General features: G+C 39.1%; 1 protein-coding gene across 9 annotated transcripts in view; it reads right to left on the bottom strand.

Annotated features, from left to right (window-relative positions):
- The window catches only part of GRM7 (glutamate metabotropic receptor 7), an 820,785-nt gene that overhangs the window by 239,269 nt on the left and 556,286 nt on the right, over positions 1–25,230 (bottom strand). The window lies entirely within an intron of this gene.

Raw genomic sequence — 25,230 nt, forward strand, 5'->3', positions numbered from 1 at the left:
AAACCCACCTCAGATCAAAAGACACATAGATTGAAAATAAAGGGATGGAAAAACACACTTCACACAAATGGAAATGAGAAAAAATCTGGGGTAGCAATACTTATATCAGACAACATAAACTTTAAAATGAAGACTCTACTAAGAGACAAAGAAGAACATTACATAATAATGAAGGGATCGATTCAATAAGAGGACATCACCCTAGTAAACATCTATGCACCCAACACAGGAGCAGCTAACTATATAAGTACAAATTGATAGTCACAAAACAGTGATGGGGATGTGACATAGAGTATGGGATATATAGTCACTAATGTTGTAAAAACAATGTATGGTATTAGATGGGCACTAGACTTATTGGGGGGATTACCTCATAAGTTATATAAATGCCTAACCACTGCTCTGTATAACTGAAAAAAACATAAAATAATACTGAATGTCAACTATAATTAAAAAGATAGAAATACAAGAGATGTAAACTACAGCACAATGAATATAGCCAATGGTATTGTAATAACTATGTACGGTATCAGAAGGGGGGTAGACTTGTTGGGGTTGTCACTTTGTAAGGTGTGTAAATGTCTAATCATTGTGTTGTTCTGTACACTTGAAATAATAATAATGAAAAAGAATAAATATAGTGGTACCTAGGTTTTTGAATGTCTCTGTTGACAAACATTTCGGTTTACAAACGCCGTAAATCTTAGGGATCTATGGTATCATTAGATAGTAAAATTCATGCTTAATTTTCAGTTTTAGGGGTTGATTTTAAAGCTCTGGAATGGATTAATCTGTTTTGCATTACTTTCTATGGGGAAACCATCCCTCAGTTTTCAAACGTTTCAGAACACGAACAATCTTCCGGAACAGATTACATTCGAAAACCGAGGTACCACTGTAACTTCCATTGAATTTTTATTATATTTTATATAACCTGTATATATTAAATTTAAGATGGCTGCTTATTAGTTATATAAACCATTTTTTTAAATTGTTTAATTGATATCTCTTTTTGTCATAATCATTTGGGAATCTTGGTTTGGATGGATTTTAGCATATTTTCCTCCATTAGTACTATGCAGAATATGTGTGTAGGTCTATGTATGTGCATAAAATAGAATTTATCATATTGCATTATGGGGAATAATATATATTATTATATATCAAATTAATTATAATATACATAAACATACAATCAAATAATTATCGTGCTACTATGCATTCTACCTAAGGAATCTGGATAAATCACAGGAACAATGCAGAGCAGGCTACACAGTCGCCTGGAGAATCAGCCTGACAGAGGTCGTGTGTGCCACAGCTTCAGGATGCAGAATGCAGAGAACTAGTGTTTGGAAACTGACATATCTGCTTCAAATATTGACTCTGCCTCCTACTAGTTGTACTAGTGTAAGATTTAAATCAATTCTCTGAGCTACATTTATAAAATAGCAAAATGTACATTAAAAGGTTGCTGTGGACATTGAATTACATTATGCAAAGTGAAATAAATTAAGTTATATAAAGAGAAAAAAGGAGAGAAGGGAAGGAGTATCATTTATTCATTCACAACCAATATCTTTCAAAAAATTAAATAGAATACAAAGCACTTTTCTTTGCGTGCGTGTGTGTGTGTGTGTGTGTGTGTCTTGGGGTTGTGATGTAAAGTGTGTTTCTTACTATAGACTTCTAGTCAAATAAGTTTCAAAAATATAAAAAAGATACGTCAAGATATTACCTGTATAACCCTGTGGAGACAGTATTAATATCTACTTCATAAGAGTGTTGTTAAATTAGTTGAAGCAGGTAAAGTACTTGAAGCAACACCTTTAGAAGGTAAACAACTGATAATGGTTAACAATCATTAGTAGTTGTTGCAGTTATTGCTGATTGTGTGTGTGTATCATTTAAAATATTATATTATAGGGAAACACACACACACACAGACAACTCTGATGTATTTCACCTCACGAATTTGGATAAATCACAGAAACAATGCACATTAGTATGAGTGATACTGTCACTCTGTCTCCATCTATGTGAGCAGTGATATGAATTCTAATTCCATTTGTCTACAATGTAGCACCTTCTTCTAGAAGAAAAAAAAAAAGAAGAAGATCTTTCTAGATCAGTGGTTTCCAGAATGTATAACAACAACAAGCAGTGGGGAGAGGAGCCTAAACTAAGACAACCATCTTTTAATTTTGCTAAGGACATAAAAAAAAAGAAAAGAAGTTTCCTACTTTTACCATCACCACCACCACCATCATTGTCATCATCACTTAAAAAGAAGAATATTTAAATACACACAAATAAAACAGGAAAAAAATCCCATAATAAAGGTCATCAGATAAATTTAAACTTATGAAAAGTCTCATATTTTACGTGTACTTCCTTAGAGCAACATGAAAGATATTCTTAGATCAGAGTCAGTTCAAGAAACAGAATTTAAGAACCACATTCTTGCCCAGTCCTTGGATTCTTTTATCAACTTTAAAGCATATTCAACTTCTATGAGATTCGGTGCCTATTTCCGGAGGATTTGATCACATATACCATACCTGTTTATATACACTTATGTATACTTACTTATACATTCACTTAATGTATTAACATATTAAAGGCACTTCAAATTACAGCTTCTACCTATACCTACTTGTGAATTGCTGGAGAAAAATAAATATTTAAGTACTTCCAGTTTTCAGCCTCATTCTTAGATGGGGGCAGAGTCTGAGAACCCGAGTTAATAATCTGTGCCATTAAGTTCCTATACAGTGACACCCAAAGTTCTCTTAGTGTTGTGCCAAGAGACAGTGATATCAAATGACTACTAAATAATGTATTTTCTATAATCTCTGAAAAAGCAAAAATTAAAACAGCAAAAAGGCTCTCTGGGGAAACAAGGGCTGGCATCATATTTATTAAAAGAATCAACAATTCTTGAACTTTCTTAAATAATTTCTGATATCTCGGGGTAATTTGATGTTTATCCTGGCTTCGAGTTCCAATTTAAAATATTTTGTGTTTAAATTTCTTGAAATTATTTTTTTCTGCCTTATTCAAAAAGTAAATGGTATGTACAAACTAAAAGATACGTCAAGCTATTATGAACAGATCCCTCTCCCAGGACTGGTGATCTTAGAACTGAGGACTGGTTATCTTATAACATAGCTCCTTCATCCTTCAGTACTATACACTTCCCCAACTAGATGTATCTAATCGATGTGCCCAGGGCACTCTTAGTAGGTGAGTTGAGAAGCTCATTATGGGACATTTCATTGATAAGTTCCAACTCTCCTGAGAGTGCGTACGCTAAAGAAAAACAAACAAACAAACAAAAATTGAACCTAAGGAAAAAGAGGTCTATTAGTTATCTACTGCTGTGTAGCAAATTACCCTAACACTTACTGACTTAAAACAACAAACATTTATTTTCTCACATATTCTGTGCTTTAGAAATCAGAACACAGCTTCACAGCTTCCTGGGTCCCTTCCATTGCTAAAACCAAGGTGTCAACTGAAACTGAGTCTCCTCTCAAGACTCAAATGGGAAAGTCCACTTTCAAGCTCATTAGGTGGTTGTTGGCAGGCTCAAGTTTCCCATGGCTATTGGATGAAGGGCCTTTTTCCTGGCTGTCAGGGGGAGGCCTCAGCTCCTTGCCCTATGGGTGTCTTCAGAGTGCAACTCACAGCCTAACAGCTAACGTCTCTCAGAGGATGCAAGAGAAAGAGAGAGGGCACCCGAGACAGATGACACAGTCTCTATATGCAACCTCACCTCAGAAATGAACAACCCACTCCCCTTGTCCATTTCATCTGTTAGAAGTGAGTCACTTTGCTGTGACTGAAGCACTGGGAGGGGAGTACCCAAGAGCACGACTCCAGGAGGTTGAGGAGCACTTGGGGCCATTTCAGAGGCCCCATCGCAGAGCTTAGAAGGCTCTATGTAATCCTAAATTCCCCAGCATTAGAGATCAGAAAAGTAGAGTGTAAGGAAATGGTACAAACATACTGAGAGTTTTGGGGTTTTTTTTTCTGTTTTGTTCCTACTGCATCCCAGTTCTGAGAATAGTGCCTGGTACATAACTGAATGAAGGAATGACTGGAGCATGTACGAGCTATGCCCCTGTCTGGGCCTCTCGTCCTCTGTCTTCACAACCAGACGTTTAGAATATGTAATCTTCACTCTAATCTTCTAGCTCTGGGCACTAGAAGAGACGTAGCTTCACATGTTATGAGGATTGCCACATATTCCACGTACAGTGTATTGATACTACCTGTGACAACTACTCAAAAACAATTCTGGAAATAAACTGATTTTAGAGCTAGATCTTTGAATCTTTGTATCAGAAAGTATATATATATATATATATATATATATATATATATGTGTGTGTGTATATATATATGTGTAAATATATATAAAGCATGTTCAATTACATTATTCTCACTAAAATATTAATAATGGTTTTAGTAGTAAGATTTTAGTGACAGCAGTTTTTTACTTTTAATGTAATAAATTATTTAACACATTTCTTTTCTCCTTAGATTTTTTAATGTCTATTTTGTGTGTTTCATAATATTCCTAAATAACAGTAAGGTAGTCCATATATAATTTATGTATAATACATATATACACACATAGGTATAAACATAAGCATATACTATTAGATTAGTGCAAAAGTAATTGCAGCTTTTACAATTATTTTAACCTTTTAAACCACAATTATTTTGGCACCAACCTAATAATATATCTAGACCTATCTATTCATATATATGGGTAAGGAGGGAAGAAGAGAGACAGAGACAGAGAGACAGAGAGACATCACTTCCCTAATTAAAATCCTTAATTGGCTTCCCATTTGAAGAAAACCCAAACTCTTCCCAAGGCCAAGATTCACTGCCTCTTGCCCACCACTAATCACTGACCTCATCACCTCTCCCTCTAACTCTTGTTCCTCTTAAACCATCCCAGTGGCTCCTTTTAGGTCCCAGGACACACCAGGGGCTTCTCTCTGTGATGGCTCTGTTCCTCTGTTGCTTTCTGTTCCTTCTACCAAATCCATTCTGCCCCTGATCAGTCTGCCTCACTTTTTGTCACTTCCATGTCCACTCAACTGTCACTTCCTCAAAGAGACTTTGCCTGCCAATCCAAACTATCCCTCTGTGTCACGCTATTTTATTTTCCTTACAGCACCTATGTTTATCTCTTTAGTTATTTATCAGTTGAGTGCTGTCTCCTGCACTTGAATGTTATGTTCCACATGAACAGAAATGTACTCTTCTAATTCAAGGTTGAATCCTCAGTATTTAGAATACTGCTTGGCACACAGTAGGCACTCGGTGAGTATCTATTGAATAAGTGGATGAATCAGTGAAGACGCTATGAAAAAAATTCATGTTATTCATTTTCTTGTTCACTTTCTTATTGGAAAAATGGGAATTCAAAAAATACATATTCAAGGTTTTTGGGGACACTGAGTGAGATGATATAAGGAAATTTTCAATGGGAAGGCTGACAGAACTGTAGGCATAAAACAAATGTTAGTTCCTCCCCTTATCTTTCCAAGCAATCTACAATTCACTTAATGTCACTTATTTAAAAAAAAAAAAAAAATCAGATGACACAACAGAGAACAGAAGGAGAGGAACCACAGCCTCAACCCTTCCCCAGGACACTTCTGAGAGCTCCTCGCATAACCTCTCACCAGTAAAGGCTACTCATTCTCCCACTTTCCCCACTTATACTTCCTCTACAAAAACCTCTATAACTAGGTCAACTTGCTGCCAGAAAAAAAGCCTCTTGACCTAATTTGGTGTAGAGGGTCTTTCACAATTGTACCCCAGATTTTACCTAGGCATCGCATGACTTCCTTGGCATCCTGCAGCCTCTCACATCACTGGGGGTGCTTCATGGCTGTCTAAGGACATGTTGGTTCCTCCGAGCACTGTCTTTCTCCAGGCCCTAACTCACATTTGACTTGTCAATGACCTTTCTCAGTTCCTCCAGGTAGAGTCCAGTTGCTGACATCTTAATGGGAATTGGTTTACCTACACACATATCAATTTCTGCTTCTAGTTGTGGTTAAATGAGACCGCTACTTTTTTTCAGGCCATGTGAGTTTACTTGGAAGCAATCACGTGACTGGTTCTTTGTCTAGAGCAGTGTCTATAGTACTGAGACACATTCAATCAAACTCACTGGATGTATAGGACCTGACTTAGCCTGCCATGGTGTGAAGCACTAATTTCTAATTAGCAAAATGCTTTGGCCTCTGAAGTGCATTCACACCTTCAATGTTTTCTGCAGCTCACAGCAAGTGGTTCGCACGGCTATGACCAGATGCTCAGCCACACTGAGAATGCTCCCTCTGTATTCTCTAAGAACCTTGCATAGGCATTGTGCATATTCAGCATTCACATGAATAGATGTGAGTCCTTTTTCCTGCCTGAGACAGGTTCCCCCTGCCAAATAACTGTACAATGCACTGAGGACTCACTTACACAGTGCTAAGAATTATCATTGTCCTTAAAACCATCCTGTTACCGTGTTCCCCCAAAAATAAGACCTAGCCTGACAATCAGCTCTAATGCGTCTTTTGGAGCAAAACTTAATATAAGACATGGTCTTATTTTACCATAATATAAAACCGGGTCTAATATAATATAATATAATATAATATAATAATATATCTAATATAATATAATAAATATAATATAATACCAGGTCTTACATAATATAAGACCGGGTATAATATAATATAATATAATATAATATAATATAATATAATATAATACCGGGTCTTAATTTTTGCTCCAAAAGACACATTAGAGCTGATTGTCTGGCTGGGTCTTATTTTCGGGGAAACACGGTAGCTGGGTATTATTCCTCCTTTCCCAACTAAGGAAACTGAGGTCTGGAGAGGCCAAATAAGTTGCTCAAGGCCTGGTTGCCATTATTTGACAAATCTGGGATTCAACTCCAAGTCCATGTTACTAGCTCCCTACCATTTGCATCATATTAAAGGATGAATTTGATTTGAAAGTATTAAGACTGATGCATCCTATAATCTGATGCTCTCACTCATGCCTGACCACTCAGTAACACACTTTTGTACCACTCCTATCTAGGTAACTACTCTGGATTCTAACACACTCCCATTTTTAAGTGAGTCTCCTTTTAAAATGTATTTTGTATTTCCAAGGTTAAGCACTTATTTGATCATTATATTAATTGTATACAGCTCAGTCTTGGATCCTGAGGTAAATATGGATTGTGGGTCAGTTTTTCCCAAGTGTGGTCCACATCTCATCCACATCAGCATTAGACTTTTGTTTCATTGGAATCAGAATGTCAAAGGTAGTGGTGGCGTCTGGCAATGTCCATTTCTAGTTTGGTGCTAGTAATCTGAACATCTGGCAAAGTTTGAACTCACAACTCTAGGCTGTACATTTAACACATTTTATCCCCCACCAGGAATATGTCTGCAATACTCACAATGAATTACTACTCCCAAAGTGCAAGCTAAGAAAGAAAAATGACATCTACGGACCATCATTTTCCTAGTTTGCTTTTTAGTTAACCTTGCAACACATTGGTGAGGTGGATGTTATGAGTCCAGTTTCACACTTTAAAGTTCAAACTCAGAGTGTTTAAGTCATTGTCAACACAGTTTTAAAACCACATCCCAACCTGAGTCCAATGCTTTGAGTTGTGTTTATATGTAAGTCACTTTCCCTGCCATAAGTGGGGAGATGGGTCCCTTCCATTTTCCACACAATACTCCCCTTGTGACTTTGTTTTTTCATTATGTTACTCTAAATCTTCATTTTCACCAGCTGGAACCTGGAAAACATTGCAATGGAGGAAGGAAAATCTGACTCTGATACCTGAAGGGACCTGACTGAGTTTTGCATGCCTTGTTTTCATTTCTGCCACTTAGGTAGATAATTCTGGGCATCTGTACCACCCGGTTAGACTCCGTGATGGATGAGACTGTCTTCCTCACTTCCTCTGTGACTTCCAACAGCTCTGAGAACAAAGCTGCCCATGGGAAACGTTCAGTAAATGCTCTTGACTAATAATGGCATCAGTGTGTGACAAGCACAGTATCCATTGTATACCGCAGATAAATGGCTGGGTCTAAATTAAGAAAAGTGCCAAGTCCTGTACCCCGAAGGTCTGTTCCTGGGGTGATGTAAAACACCTGAGTGCAAAATAAAGGTAAGGGTTAGAGTTAGTTAAGACTGATATGATCCTAAAGATCTTTTCAGTCATTTTTTTTTCCTTTTATTCATACAGAGCCATTATAACACACTGGTTATTAGTGTGGACTATGGAGCCAGACTGCCGGGTTTATTAATCACTCCCACTTATTACCTATGTAACCTTGACCATTAACGTTGTTGGGCATCTTGGGTTCCTCACCCGTAAGTGGGAATAAAAATCGTACCTACCAAATAAGTTAATTGTGAGGGTTAAATGAGTTCGCATGTAGCATAGTGACTGCATACGATCACTATATGTGACCAAAAAGCTACCTATATTAATTATGATTAACCAGGTATCTACTGAGTAGGCCCTTTGGAGGTAGACATGGTGGCAGCTCCTTGGCACACATTATCACGGACACTCTGTGAAGCAGGTGTTTGTAGCAGGTGTTGTCTGTGCTCCACTCTTATCGCCTTAGCCCACTTCAGTGGTCCTTGTGGATCGGCTCAGCAAATGCTGATTCCTCTCCAACATGCGGGCATCCTGCCTAATTGTGTGTTCTAGTCATTGTCAGGTAGACGTGCTGGGGAGATAATGTCCCAGGAGCAGCCCTCAGCCTGTGAGGCATGGCAGCTGTAGCAAATCCCCCAGCTTCCTTGCCACAGTTCTGAGGCTGTTCTAGATCCTCTCTCAGAGTCTCTGGTGGAGCTGAGCACCAGGCGCCCACCAGATAACCTGTTCATCACCACACTCTGTACTGGCCCTTCTCTTTCTTGCCTCACTTGCCTTTCCCCCTTACATGTTTGTAAGGACCATCTACCAAACGCTTGTATCCAAATCCTTGTCTCATTAGTTGCCTTTGTGGAAATGTAGCCCAGAACAGTCTTGATGTCTCCACTGCACACATGAAGCCCAGAAAGGTAAACTGCACTCAGAGGCCATGCTCTTTTCTCCTCCATGACGTAACCATCTTCTGGTCCTTAGCATATGACTTTAAGTCCCATAAAGTCCTGGTTGCAGTGCTCTGGGGACATTGAGTAGGAATCAGTGGAGAGTTAGGGAAGGTTCTACAGAAAGCGTGACATTTGATCTGCTCCTGCAATTCCAAGCCTGGAGGAGGTGGGCAGAGACAGGACCAATGAGCAGTCATATACACAGGAATGATTTTACGAGTTGTTAAAATACTAAAATGCTCTCACACAAGTTGGTGAGTAGGACTGGCTCCCTCCCTCCAGTTCTCTCTACTGCTCTGCACCGCCAACCTTCCCGTGGGACACGCTGGGTCTACAGATGATCCAGAAACTTCTGAGTTAACACAGCAGGGGGCTCCCAACACAGTAGTCCAACAAGAGCTGGTGACTGTACTGATTGGTTGGTCCTCAGACCTGACTGGTTATTAAATATTTGTAATAAACCCTCTTGGCAAAAGGAAGAGCACGAGCAAAGATATTTGCTGATTAAATCCCATGTTTTTCCTCTCCTCTTCCTTTTCAAATGCCCCATTCATCTTACAGCTGAAAAATAAATGTCTACTTGATACATTGGCCAACATAAATTTTTAATGCCATGAGCAATTACCCTGCCAGTACCTTTCCTATAGCATGAGCCCTGATGAAACAGAGTCCAGTGCTTAGCGCTGAAGACTTCCACCTAAGAAGGCAGAAACATATGGTCTTTCAGCAGGTCAGTAACTCCCCAGATTTCCCTCCAGTTGGCTGGGGAAAAACTAAGCCTGCAAATTCATAGCTACAGACACGTGCTGTCAGTGTAAGGTTTGGGGAGCTGAGCGAAGGAAAATGACTGCAAGAGAAGTGTGAGCACAACAGACAAACAAGGACTGGCCACTTAACGTTCAAGTTGGAGAGCTGTACTTTTCACATTAATGAAGTCATCTGTTCTGACACTTGAACTTGTGCTTCTGTAGGATCACGATTGCAGACAAAGAGTTTACAAGTTAACAACTGGACATCAGAGCCCATTTTTTACCACGCTCTCGATTAGAAATTGATATGTACCCTGGTATGCTGAATATATTTGTATGTGATTTTACTTTTGAATTAGAAGGTACAGGCTGTGCAGGAAGAGAGGGAAATCAACAATTCTGTGAGAAATGGCTAAAAGAAGGGATTCAAAAACATTCAAATTAGATTTCAAAGGCATTTTTAAAAAGGAGCATATGATTTTTGGTGTGTGTTGATCAGTGAAGACGGGAAAAAGAAAACCAAAAAAGAAAGTAACAAAGGCATATATGTCAGAAAGAAGCTATCAAAATAAGAGGCTAATAACAGCGCCAAAGGTATGTCCTCCATAGAGGGTTCATTCTTAAAGAAGTTTCCTAACACAGCTAAATCTGTTACCTCTGGCCACATACCAGTAGATGTCTTCTTTAAAATAATCACCTTTGATAGTAATTAGTTTCCACCTGGAAACCAGTTCTCCTTCTGGAAGCCGATTGGCTTCAGAAGTTAAAAAGGTAGATATCTGAAGTATACAGCGAGTTGAGAAGGAGGGGAAGGGGTGGTTAACGCTTCCCCAGTTTCTGTCTATAGAAGACTTCTGCTTCCCTCAGTCCTCTCTAGGGGTGAGGTTGGGCTCTGAGGCTCCAGGGATGCATTGCTCTGGGTAACTGGGCATCTCGCTCTGTTGAGTGCATTTTATGAACTTAGGCCAGGAGTTTCTGCCAACTCCAGTAACGACCCTTCTCTTTACACTGCAATCACAGAGCTTCCTGAAACAAAGCAAGTTGGTTCCAGAGAAGAGATCCACAGTTTGGATATCTTTACAATTTCATTCTTCAGTATCAGTTCAGGACCTAAACTGTGCTGGGCCCTGGAGGTCCAGTGCCACTGAGAACTTCATGGAGGCAGATAGAGAAATGAAGCTGCCGTGGGGAGAGGAACAGTCTCGCTCTGGAGAGAAAGAAAGAGGAAATGCTTGATCTAGGGCTTCCTAAGGCAGTTGGAATGTGTTCCGGGGCCAGTGTTCAGTTCAGTGGTGGAGTGTGGCATTTCAAGAGATGTGATAAGGTACAGAAATGTCATTGAGAATAAATACATTCCAGACACTTCAGGGAGGTCTGCGTAACAGGAGTGAGGAGCGAAACAAAAGCTACAGGAGGAGGAGGCAGGCTCTGCAAGGAGTACCTACCCTCATCCTGGAGGAAGGTGAAAATGGTGGGAAGGTTTGGCACAGAGGAATGACAAGGTCAATTCTGGTTTTAGGGAAAGCAGCAACAACAGTAATAGGAGTCCTAGTAAATATTTATTGTACCTGCCACTGTCCTAAGCCCTTTTCATGTGGTTAATCCTTACAACATTCCAATAGGTTGGATACTATTAGTCCCATTTCACAGCTAAGGTGAGTGAGGCAAATTAAGTGAGGTGAAGCAAGTTAAGTGGCAGCACTAGTAAGTGGGGAAACTCAGAATTGAAACCAAGGCCACCGGCCTCCAAAGCCCAGGCTATTTAACACTATGCCATATTGACTCTTTATAAATCAACCATGTCAACATATGCCTTTGACATCGACCTACTAATTCTCCAATTTTCAGGGAAAAAACAACAACAACAAAAAAAAACAATGAAGGTAGAGAAAGGAGATTTGACTCAGGAAAAATCACACAGAGGAATTGATTGTATATTCTGTTTAAAAAGAACGTTATCAGCCATTTTAGCTCCAGGTGTTTCAGAAACAAATTTAAATACAGAACAGAGATCTTTAGTAAAAGAAGACAATTCAACAGGAGTCCGTAAATCTTAAATATGATTTAAAAAATGCGCACAATCCTGCATAAGCCTAATAAGATGCTTCACAATGAAATGGGCAAGGCATCCAGGAAATCCTCAACAGTTTTGCCACAATGTTGCAAGCTAATGACTATAAAGCTAATCAGTTAGTCTTGCTCAAACCTCCTTTCATTACAGACAGTCACCTCAAGTGGTGATGACACTCATTTGTGTAACAATAACAGTGATGAGAAAGAAGAGCTATTCGTTCTTCCCCCTCTCACCACACTCCTGACATTCTAATCTGGCACTCTTGATTGAATCCTGTAAACTGGCATTTATAGCCAAGGTGATCTATACCTTTAATGGGAAAAAATTAACTATCGGGAAATATGTGCACAAATCATGTAACTGACTATTTACCAACTTTGATGCTAGCTGCTTACTGAAGCATAAACGATTTCAGGGTAATTTCTAAGAGCCACTTACCTTTCCAATGTATATCCATCAATGTGTTAAAGCTTCGCTTCAGAGTGGGATTTCAAATGGCAGGCATCATGTTCTCTGCTAAGATAAAGGCCCTCCTTGTATCCTATGCATTCATTGTGAAGGCTCTGTTACAATATCGCCACACAATAAATCAAGAATGCATTTGTTATTTATGAGACATTTCAACTTCTTTGTATGTTACCGCCTCATCTTTTCTGTCTTCCTTATTCTGAGTTTATTACTTCTTTCTCACTGTCATCTTTGGGAGGACTGTTAAGTAGGGTAATTGAAAAGCCCCCACCTCTGAAGAGTTGAGTGTTAAGGTTGTAAGGAATGAACACCTACTGGCCAGAGAGCTGTGTTTGGATGGCAAGCAGGTGAGGCAACTCCAAGACAAAGACAAAGTGTGTAGCTGGAAGACCACAATTTCTAGTCTCCCCTTAACCCGCTTTCCAAGAAGGACAGAGATTTCTCATTGGGCTCCACAATCAATCAGAAGACAGAGGGGAAGCTTTGATATCAAGAACATACTGACACCACTTTTGTCCTGAGAAATTAGCTGTGCAGCTGTGCAAACACCAGCCAGAACCTGTTCCCAGGAAACATGTTTATGGGTGTACACTACTGAGGGATGGAAGGGAACTTTGCTCATTTAGATTTCTGAGGGGAGGGTTTGCTACTCTCACATGCAGAGTTTTTTGTGTTGTTTTTTTTTTTTTTTGAGAAGCTGTTTGTAGACATGACACTATATAAAATGCTAGAAAGAAAGATGGCATGAGCAAAGCACTCCTAAGAATGGCAGTGCTTAGCTGAGAAAACTGGGGGGAGGGGCTTCTAGATGCAGTAACCAGAAAAGTGAACTCTTTCAGACTAAGGCCCCTACTTAGGACCTAGACATTTAATTTAAACAGAGGAAGACTTTGACAGCATCCATTATGAGGCTGTCTGGCTTCAGCAATTGGAGCTGGTTGGGATAATATACAGCTTGATGGTTGGGCTATTTTGGTTCTTAAGTTTGGGGGAGAGTGGAAAAGGCAGGCAAGTTTGATTTTTCACCATGGCCTATCCCATTTGATCAAGAATTATCCCAGAACGTGGCTAGAAGTGGTGCCATCAAACAGCCCCTTACTCAGTGTCACAAAACTCCATTGAGGATAACCACACACAGCTGGTTTCTTGTAGATGAAAAAGTCTAACTTGGTCCACCTCCTCAGAACAACTTGCCTGCAACCACCCCACTTCACAGGATCAAGGAAACTAAAACTGTCTACACTAAGAATGATTTTATAATCCGAGAAATTCTTGGCTCGGAAGATAAAGTTACAAATCTACTTATGGTTTATTTTAAGAACTTCCTAAAAATCCATCTGTTTGAACAGCAGATCACCCCATTCTCAGGAAAATAAATGGCCATAAAGGTAAGTAGTACTATTTCGGGGTCACTTATCAGTCAACTGGCCCAAACCCTCTAATCAAATGAATGTTTATTCCAAAAGACTTGACTTCAATACCCTCCTCACTGGGTCCACCAACACAAAATTGTAATATCACATAGCTTGCCCAATTCTGATTAAGCTTTCCCATTGAAAGAAGTCCCTTAATCCAGACCTCTGTATCATAAATATACCTGCCCTTGACCCCCTCTCCTGAGAAGCAGCTAAGATTCTCTCAAGGTGGTGGTCTTCCTTGAGTAACTGAGAAACATGACTTTGCTTGATTCACAGACCATGTGGGTAGCTCCAGCAGAGCTGGCAGTCAATGCCCCAAAATGTAAGCTACTACCTACTATTTTCTACTGCTCCACAGCCTTCCACAGACCAGAGAATGTCAGAGTTAGGGGTATATCCATCTAGTAGTGGAATTGCTTGCTCATAGGACAACTTCATGCTTAACTCTTGGAAGAACTGCCAATCTATTCTCTTTCCCTGCATTTCTGTTTTGTCATTAAAAGAGAACTAATTCAAGCAAATCAAAATACTCAGGAATTTTGCAGTTAAAACGGGGGTCAAAGATTAAAAGAATCTTTTAGATTAAGAATAGGAATTAAAAAAATAATTGTTTGTGTTTCCAAAAAGAAAAACACAAGTTAGCATGATCAAAATATTATCTCACTACAAATAAAAGAGGGTAAATGTGTTAACAAAAAGTGTAGCCTCATCTCTAACTACGCTCTTGGGAGTTCCATTCAATTTCAGCAGGTTGGACCCATGTTATCTGCAGAAATCTGAGAAAAAGTTGGAGTCAACGGAACTCTCTCCTAGAGCTCATCTGAGTCTCCTAATGTGATGGCATCACTTACTCTTCCTGTTAATCTTCAATCCTGCCTTCTCACTTGAGAGGGATTGTGTCTGCTTATTATAAATTCAGGGTGCTTCTCTAGACTTTTCCAGGAATGTGATTAGAACATTTATCAATCAAAAAGATTAGCTCCATTAGATACCAAAAGTGCTTAAGTATACAAAACTACATTAAACTCATATCTGTTTATACAACTATATTAACTGTCTATTTAAGAATAACGGGAACTTTATATAGATGTTATAGACTTAATAGAAAAAAGACAAAAAACAAAAAAAAACAAAGTTATGCTGTAAAGAACTGTGGTAGGCAAAAAAAATCCAACCCCCACCCCCCAAAAAATAACAAAATTTAAAAAAAGATTTCCACATCCTAATTTCTGGAACCTGTGAATATGTGACATTACATAGCAAAGGAACTTTGCAGATAGGATAAGATTACAGACCTTAAAATAGGGAGAATATCCTAGATTATCCAGGTGGGTCAAATGTAATCACATTAGCCCTTCAAAGTGGACGAGGAAGGCAGCAGAGTCAGTGAGAGAGACGTGACTATGGAAGAGGAGGCAGGAGAGACTGGAAACATGAGAGGAATTGACCCACCATTGCCAGCTTTGAGGATGAAGGAAAGGGGCCACCAACCAATGCATCAAGGTGGCCTCTAGAAGCTGGATACACCCACAGCTCACAGCAAAGAAACAGAGACCTCAGGCCATAACCACAAGGAAGCAAACGCTGCCAACAACCTGAATGAGCAGGAAACAGATTCTCCCCTAGAGCCTCCAGAAAGAAACACAGCCCTGGTGACACCTTGATTTTAGCCCAGTGAGACCCCTGTTGGACTTCTGACATATAGATCTGTAAAAAGAAATCTGTGTTGTTTTAAGCCACTAAATTTGTAGTAATTATTTACGGGAGCAATAGAAAACTAATACAAGAAAAGTGAATACATATTTTATATGCTTTCTTATATCAGGGAAATTATTGCAATTCATTCTCAAACTGTCCTTGTGAAGCAGCTATCTTGCTTGACCTAACTTTGTATTTAAAAAAATACATAAGGGGACTGTTCTTCCGGGGTGTTAAATGACTTGCTTAAGCATCAGGTGGCAAAGGCATGACTCAGTTTGGGCCTTCTGACACTGTCCCCCTTCTAAGACTTATCTCCCAGTTGTTTAAAAGTAGTTCAAATCTAATGCTTTATTTAATTTAAACATAATAAAGTCATTCTAGAATGTTTGGCTTCCCAAGGCAAAAAGTTAGGTAGAGGATACATAGACTCATCTCTTCTATAGTTTTATATTGGCAACAACTGGTGAGAGCCCTCTTACGACAGTTGAGCTCTCTAAACTCATCCTTTTGATTATTCTTTCGAATATATTTTGCCTGGGCAAATAATACATGCAGATAGTAATGAAATTCAACAATTTCCCCCACAGAAAGTAGTTGTATATTAATAAACATGAAGTGATCTGCTTGAATGCCTACAATGCAAACTGGAAACAATGAGGTTTTAGTCTTCTCTAACGTCCATGTTTGAGGAGCCATATTGATAATTATAAATACTATTAATCTTCCAGACATTCATAGACAGGACACAGTTATACACCATTGATTACTAGAAGCAATGCTGGCAACAGAAGGGTGATCTCCTTTTCTTTCGTTTTCAAGAATGCTTCAGAATATATAAAAATATGTATTTCCAAACAACAGCATTGTCTTTACCACAGCAACCGTCGCTTGCAGGCTGCACTTATTGACCTTTTAAGTATAATTACATACTTATGGGTGTTTGGGGTTATTAACACTATTGATATTTTATTGTTGATTTTTAAAAAACAATTTCCAGAGACCATAAATAAAAATTGAAGCATGTGCTCAGACGAAATTAGTGGAAATAAGTTAGTTATGTCTAGATTAGATTAGTAAATCTAGATTAGATTACAACAAAATGGCTATAGGAGTAACAGAGATAATGAGCATCAGGGAGTGGGGAACCGTAGGGTCTGCAGTGGGTAACCTGGAAAATACACACCCTGTCTGAAGCGGGAAGCTGCTAGCTGAACTGCATGGGACAAGGCACCGTATGGTCAGATCTTCTGATTTTTAAAAGAGAAGCCAAAATATAACTATTCTTATGAAACTTCTTGATTCTTAAAACGTTTGCAAGTAATTAAATTTTTAAACATTACTGCTGTCTGTTTTCAGTTTGGGATTTCTCATCTCAAGTTGGCTGAAGATTGGGAAGCAGTACTTGTTATTTTGAATTTGTAAATATTCTTTGTAAAATATCCCTGATTCAGAGATGCTGACTAATAGAAATAACTCGTGTCACTCTGGTTGCAAGTTAAACGCTGTCTTTTCAGAGAGGGCTTCCTTGTCCTGGTTCACAGGCCTGGTAATTGGGCAGTGCCATGCTTGGAAACCAGGTTCGCTTGATCTTAAACCCTTCGCTGTTTTTTTTTGTTTGTTTGTTTTGTGTTTTGTGTGTGTGTGTGTGTGTGTGTGTGTGTGTGTTTAAATGATTTATAATAGAATTCAACTGTGTGTTCATCTTATCTATAAAATAAAGAAAATACATTTTTATATGCTAAACATTATGCTAGGTACTGGGACATAAAGAAAAATAATTTAGCTAATCACTAGAAACTGACATTTGCACAGTATAGATGATGTGATAAACTAAGGATGTTAAATAATTATTATTGTTGTGGCTGCTACGGCTAACACTTATTGAATATTTACTATGTGCCAGGCACTCTTTTAAGTACATTAGATATATTACTACATTTAATTCTAATGATTACCATATGAAATTAGTGTTATTGTAATCCTGTTTTACAGCAGGTAAGTGGTGGAGCTGAGACTGAGATCTGCTTAATAAGGTTGGCATCAAAGCCTGTACTTCTAATTACTAACAACAAAGCTATAAATTATAAGGTAAGAGCCATTAATTATAACAATAAGGCGATTCTATAAAAGAAGACTTAAAATTGAAGCTGAGGAAGTACTAGATTTTGACAACTTACAGAATTTTTTGTTTGTTAACACTGATTGTGGCTGTCCGTTTCTCCACAGCTCATGCATTACGTTGTAAATTGTGAGTGTGATGAGATTAAAACATTTTTACTCTTGTAGTTATGAAACAAAAGAGTGATTAGTTTTATAGGTAGGTATAAGTAAGTATTGATTTTGGGATATATAATTTGATTAAACAGTGATTTTTGGCAATCAACCATACTTTTTATGTTTTTGAATGCCTGGGAAAGCCAAAAGTCTAACCAATGTAAAATATTTAATATTTAATATAATCACTTCTTAAATTAATTTTAATCATGTCAGTTTAATAAAGTGTGAAAAAAACCTGTTTCTTGAAGGGTGACATTTTTTTATTTTCTAATTAGACATATTAAATTAGACATATCAAATATAAAGCAATATTTAGAACAAAATCTTTTTTGATTGCTACTGTGAATGAGATTATAAGTACAAAGTATGTAACTTAAATTGCCTTAAGTTATTGACAATGAAACAATCCAGAGAGCATTGTAAATGGCTTCCAGTAAGAGTTTCCTAGGGCTCAAATGATGTGTCCTAGACCCAGTGTCTCTCTCCAACTTTTGACTTCCTTTCTCTGGAGCTCCTCCACTGTGGCCTCCAACCACCTCATGTAGCTCCTGGCAACACACCCACTTCCAACAAGAGCAGTTTTTCTAGATTGGCAGTAGAAGTCCAGTGATTCATCCTGATTGGACAGGTTTAGTTTGGCGCAGGACCCCATCACTATGGGCCTGTTGACTGGCTTAGACTGAATCAGGCCACACCCCTGGACTTAAGAATTATTTAGGACAAACGTCGTGGTTAAAAGGAAACTTGGGAGCTCTTCCCTGACAGAGGCAGAGGGGCTGCTTGCTGCAGATAGTGTCCATCATTAAAAAGAATTCATGTTCATTTGACACAGTTTAATGTATTAATCGGGGGGAAAAAAAGCCTACCGTGTGGCAGATACTGTGCTAGTAGATATATAAAACAATGACTGAAACAGGGATTCTCCCTTCCAGGACCTTTCAGTCTCCATATAGAAAGAAAGTTCAACAGAGGATAAATCACAGAAAAAGCTAACCAGCACTACACACCCCAAAAGATCACAAGGTTAGACTGACCTACAGAATGGCAGATGATTAAAGTTCCAGAAAAGGTGAAGTAATATTCATTCAGAGTCTTCTATTTAAGAAAGTGTACAATTCACTTTAGGAAGCTACCCATTAAAAATAGTGCGTTTGTTTTTTTGGTTTTGTTTTTGTTTTGTTAACATTTTGATATTTTAGAGAATTTCAGTTATTTGAAAAATTAACATTTGGGGCCTATCTAAATTCCCTACTAATTGCAAATAAATAAAAATGACAAAAATCACCTTTGTTTCTAATACACAAATATATAGAATTTATTTTACATCATATATTTGCAATTTTAAAAATCCGCATTTCATTTCTTGCCTTTTTTATCGACATATTCCACTATCCCAATTTTGAAATAGTACTGCATTATTCATTCTGAAGGATTTTTTTTTTTCTTTTTTGTCCTCTTCTCCATCTTGGGAACTAGTATTTATTTTTCAAAGTCCAGTTCAAATATAACTTTTGGTAGCTTTCCTTAAATCAGTGCCTATATGAGCTCTTTCAAAGCAATATATCTATCATGGAACCGTTATCCTAGTCTGTGAACTTGGCTCTCATTTCCTACCATCTCCATTAGCTATTGCCCTGCCTGACACCCTGCAGATGACCAATGCATATTTGTTGCATCATCCCTTCTCTCGCTTCTCCTCCCGAAATAATATTTTATGGAATCTCTGCCAAGTAGAATACAAACCAGAGAAAATAAATCCAGATTATTCCTGTAGGAGTTGCAACTGGGAGAGTAAATGGCTTTGCTAGTTGTGATTTCCTTCCAATGATTTCTTGTTCGTGCAGAAATATCCTACTAGAAAACTGTGTGCTCATCTCTTGACTCACAGAAATGACAGGGCGCAGAGCTCCTCTGGCAGTGAGGGGACACCATGGCACTCCATGACAGAGAGCTCTCCTAGCCACCTACATTCCTGAGAACCGGAAATAGAACAACAGAGAAGTTCTGTCTACAGCACTGGGATTACGAGACTCAAACTGATTTCTGGGCTAAGAAACTCATTTGCAATTACTGACCACAGAGAAAGCTGGCCTGACAATTTCATTTGCTAGAGATGGTCTAACTGGGGATTGAAAGTGTACCCCTGGGTCTTCACAAATGAGGAGAAGTGCACACATTACTTGAAATGCTTGGTTAGAAGAAAGCAAACCTACAAAACTAAGTTTGCCCAAACTCTACCCTCACTGAACTTTTAACTAAATCAGAATAATTAGAGCAAAAGGAACATGGGGGCAGGTGATATTGTACAGGATACCAAGCATCAGATACACTACCTGGGCTATGGCCCTGGCTCTCCAGGTGAGGGCGTGTAGTACCCTCTGGATACTGCAGTTACCTTCTCTTTTGTCATTTCTTTTTGATTCAAATTCAATTTAATAATATCCTAAGTGGCCTATAAAGGACATAAATAGGCTGACCCCCCTCAAGGCCTATTATCTCAGTGGCTACTCTAGTTTAATGAATCCAGCCTCTCACAGCTCTAAACATAGCCCTGTTCGTGACTCAGTCATTTATACCTTTAGGTTCCATGCAATACCAAGCAGGAATTCCTGTATCCACCTAAAGATTCAGGTGTCCTGCCTGCTCTTCCTAATATATTACTCTCAGCATGGCACAGTGGAGTAAAAAATGTTACCACAGGAGGCTAAGTCAAGTATATGTCCCAAATCTAGTTTCCATAAACAGAAACAAAATCCAAAGTATACTGTAGGCTCAACTTCCCAGGCAACTTAAATAGAATAGTTTAAATTGGATGCTAGAGTGGTCAGAATGGAACCGTATCATTTTCTATGAGGTTTTCAAGGCCTTGGGTTCTCTGCTGTTCTCTTTGCTTTCTCTCTAATGGATTTAAAGGCGATTTATAGGTTAACAGCTTTGGTGTTGCTGTTGCTGTTGTTGTTGTTAGTAACCATAGCCTAAAACTTTTCTGAGCTTCAGCCTTAGATCCACTTCATTTTGACTCTCGTATATTTAGGAAAACTAAATTGGAATTCTTAATTTTACCCCTTCCACTTGCACCCAAAGTGCCATCAGCATCACACAGGGACTCCTTATAAAGGCAAATATTTGGACCTCCTCCCAATGCCAGACCTTCTGAATCAGACATTCTGGGGGTGGGGCCCAGCAGGCTCTGCTTTTCTAACCCTTCCAGGTGATTCTGTTGCCTGCTGCAGCTTGAGAACCCCTTCACTAAGCCATCCTCCTTTACCTCGACAACTGCAATAGACTCTGGATTGGTCTTTCTACTCCCACTCTTGCCCCTTCCAGTTCATTACCTTCCCAGCAGACAAAGTCATTTTTATTCTTACATTTGATCCAGTCACACCCTTGCTCAATACTTCTAATGGCTTTTAAGTGCACTCAGAATAAAATTAGAATAAAATGCAAAACTGTATATCGCAGCCCACCATGGACTGAAGGCTCTGGCTCTTACCTAGTGCTCTAACTTCTCCTTGCCTCTCTTAGTGATGCCGCTGCTGCCTTGTCAGCCTTCTGACCTGCTGGTGGATCACTCAAACATTGCCTGCTTCTTACCCAGTAGGTCCCTCTCCACTGCCATGATGTTCTCTCCTGCCACATGTCTTATTACATGTTGAAACTTCCACATACATATCTGTTTACTTGTTCAGCATCTAACTCCATTCTAGATCATCAAATATGTGAGTATAGGGACCATATTTGTTCTGGCCTACATTGTGTACCCATTGCCTCTCAAAGTGCTTATCACATGAGATGTACTTTAAAAATAAAGATAAAAACCTGTTAATGACAGGCGAGGATACTAACTACTATACTAGGACTATATCAAACTTAAAAGCTTCTGCACAGAAAAAAAAAACACACCAAAAAACCCATTAACAAAACAAAGGCAACCAACCAAATGGGAAAAAAAAGTTGCAGACAATACCTCCAACAAGGGGCTAATATCCAAAATATGTAAAGAACTCAACAAGAAAAAAGCACCAAACAATCCAATTAAAACATGGGCAGAGGACATGAACAGACACTTCTTCCAAGAAGACATACAAATGACCAACAGATATATGAAAAAATGCTCAACTTCACTAGTTATTAGGGAAATGCAAATCAAGACCACAATGAGATATCACCTCAGACCAGTTAGAATGGCTGTCTTCAACAAGAAAAATAAAAACAAGCGTTGGAGAGGCTGTGGAGAAAAAGAAACCCTCATACACTGTTGGCGTAAATGTAAATTGGTACAGCCACTATGGAAAACAGTATGGAGGCTCCTCAAAAAGTTAAGAATAGAATTACCATATGACCCAGCCATCCCACTTCTGGGTATCTACCTGAAAAATCTGAAAACGTTTATCCATAAAGATATATGTACCCCCATATTCATTACAATATTATTCACGGTGGCTAAGACATGGAAACAACCAAAGTGTCCTTCGATAGATGACTGGATAAAAAAGATATGGTACATATATACAATGGAATACTATTCGACCATAAGAAAAGATGAACTAGTGCCATTTGCAACAACATGGATGGATCTTGAGATTATCACACTAAGTGAAATAAGTCAGACAAAAAATGTTGAGAACCATATGACTTCACTCATATGTGGGATATAAAACTGAAAGCAACAAAGGAACAATACAAACAAAGAAACAAAAACTCATAGACACAGACAACAGTTTAGTGGTTACCAGAGGGCAAGGGGTGAAGCGGGGTGGTAGAAGAGGGAAAAAGGGTCAAATATATAGTGATAGAAGGAGAACTGACTCTGGGTGGTGAACACACAATGCAATATATAAATGATGTATTATAGAGAAGTATACTTGAAACCTATATAATTTTACTAACCAATGTCACCTCAATAAATTTAATTAAAAAACTTGTTAATGACTAATCAAATACAGTTTTTATGAAGGTTAAAATAAAAGTAAACAAAAAAAAATCAGTGTTGATGTTGGTTCTTAAAAATAGTGGGCTTTAGAACTCCCAGGTAATGTCTGAATTTGATGAAGGTTGGTTGGGAATTCTTGAGTACGTGGACAAATTACACATGCCAGAAATTTATCATTGGTGCAGGGTTGTGCTAGAAAAGATTAATGTATTATTTCATCTCCTGTTTTACAATGGCCCTAAGCACTTCACATGTGTACAAAAACCTTGATTCTCTACTCTTAGTTCTCACTGACCCATCTTTGTCTCACACAGCGATATCCAATAAAAACACACTTTAGGTATGTCAGCCAGGTTATGTTGCTTTGATTGTGCTTTTGATTACTACCTCTTGGGTTTACCTATTAGGTTTTGTTTGTTTATTTATCTGTTTGCTTTGCTTTGCTTTTATTTTCTCTTTTTGCTTGGAAAAAGTGCCCTGAGTTCAGGATACTTTGTTTCTTGTTTGGTTTTGTCCCTTAGCATTCATCTCAGTCATGGCTGATTCTTCCATTCTTGGAAGAATTCAGATGCCAGATCGCAATTCTTTGGACCAACCTTCATGTCAGGTGACCTGGATGGTGGACCTCAGGAGAGGGAGAGCTAGATGGGTACCAGCAAAGCCAAGCAGGGCATGTACAAATGAAGCAATTAGCATGTGGTGGCTTCTCAAAACCCCTGCCCCCTTTATGCACATTCTCCATTCTTAGAAACCATGACCCAAACCTACCACCCCGAAGACATCAATTCTGTATAGCATTCTCAAGAAGCCTTGCTCTGAATTATTTCCAGAGCACATAGTAAAGTGAAGACTGATATAGGCATATTTTCCAGCTTTGGAAGAAAGATTAGGAGGAATTTTCTAGGATAGGGTCTGTGATGCTTCATTGTATGTGTCAACTGGACTGGGCCACAGAGTGCCCAGACATTTGGTTAAACTTTACGCTGGTATGTCTGTGAGGATATTTCTGGGTGAGCTGAACATCTCTGGGTGAGATGCATTGGTAAAGTGAGTAAAGCACATTGCTCTCCCAAACTGGGTGGGCCTCAATTGAAGGCCTGAATAGAACAAAAATGTGGAATAAGAGTTTCCTGTCTCTTCCTGTCTGACTATTTTTGAGCTGGAATATCAGTCTTCTGCCTTTAGACTCAGACTGGAACTTACACCACCGGCTTTCTTGGGGCTCCTGCTTGCCAAGTGCACATCTTGGGACTTCTCAGCTTCGTAACTGTGTGAGCCAATTCCTTATTCAATCTATCTATCTGTCTGTCTGTCTGTCTCTGTCTATTCTGTTTCTCTGGAGAACCCAGAGTAATTCAGGATCCTGCTGGACAGCAGAAAATCATGTGTTTCTGTATACTATGTCTTCAAGTTACGGAGCTGGGAAGCCCTACCCAATGGACCCAGGCACAATGCCCCTGATGAACGTCATCCCCAAGCTCAGTGCCACAGGGAGAGACCTGCTGCAGAACCTCTTGAAGTGACACCCCGTCTAACACATCGCAGCAGAGGCCCTGCAGCACCTCTCCTTGTCTGACTTCTGTCCCCTCCACCCCCCGTTTCCCAGGCTCAGGACCCCAGCCACCAGGCTGGGGCCTGGCCTAGTTACGCTCCCTTCCAGGAGGGAAGGAAAAGCAGGGGATGCACAGTATGCCGAGGTCCAGCTGTGCTGAGCTCAGCCAGGATGGAGGCATGCCAGCCCATGATCTTCACTCCCTGGGAAGCTTGGTATATCCACTTAAAACAAACAATAATTCCAAATAGGGCATTGAAAGTATTATTAGAAGCACGCTATTGAATGTTCAGCTTAAAACATTAGGAAAGGAAAACCTAATGGCCTTACAGCTGTCAGCTCACAGCTAAGCAGGCACATTCCAAACAGAACATAAACTTCAGCAGAATATAAATGGTAATCAGATGAGGCCACTCCATGACTAGCCTGAAGCTAAACAGAAGCAAGGCTACTGAGTAACCACAAGAAATAGCTAAAATTTCCCTTCTCCAGCTCACATAAGGACCTGTAGTTTCTTTGTTAGTGATGACTTTTGCCTAGTTTCATCCCCCCATCTCCTAGAGAAAAGTCAAGAAGACACACAATCATCAAACTGTCTCTACTTCCTGCGACGATCCAACTCAAAATGGGCCCCTGCTTCCCTGAACATTCTTAGAATCATGTGACTCAGTCTAAAGCCTACAATCAATCCCATCCCATCCCAACTCCTTCACCCTGAAGAGTCCAAAGTTTTGCTGGCAGGAACTTGTACTTCATGCAGCAATTTACATAAAGTTAACAGCGTTTGACTACTTTCTATATCCTATGATTTCAAGTTATATTTGTGGATCTGGGAGGCCCTACCCAATGTGCCCTGCCCCGGCATCCCTGGTGCAGGTCTTCCCCACACTCAACAT

Source organism: Rhinolophus sinicus, linkage group LG10 (genome assembly GCF_036562045.2).
Source record: "Rhinolophus sinicus isolate RSC01 linkage group LG10, ASM3656204v1, whole genome shotgun sequence".
NCBI lineage: Eukaryota > Metazoa > Chordata > Mammalia > Chiroptera > Rhinolophidae > Rhinolophus > Rhinolophus sinicus.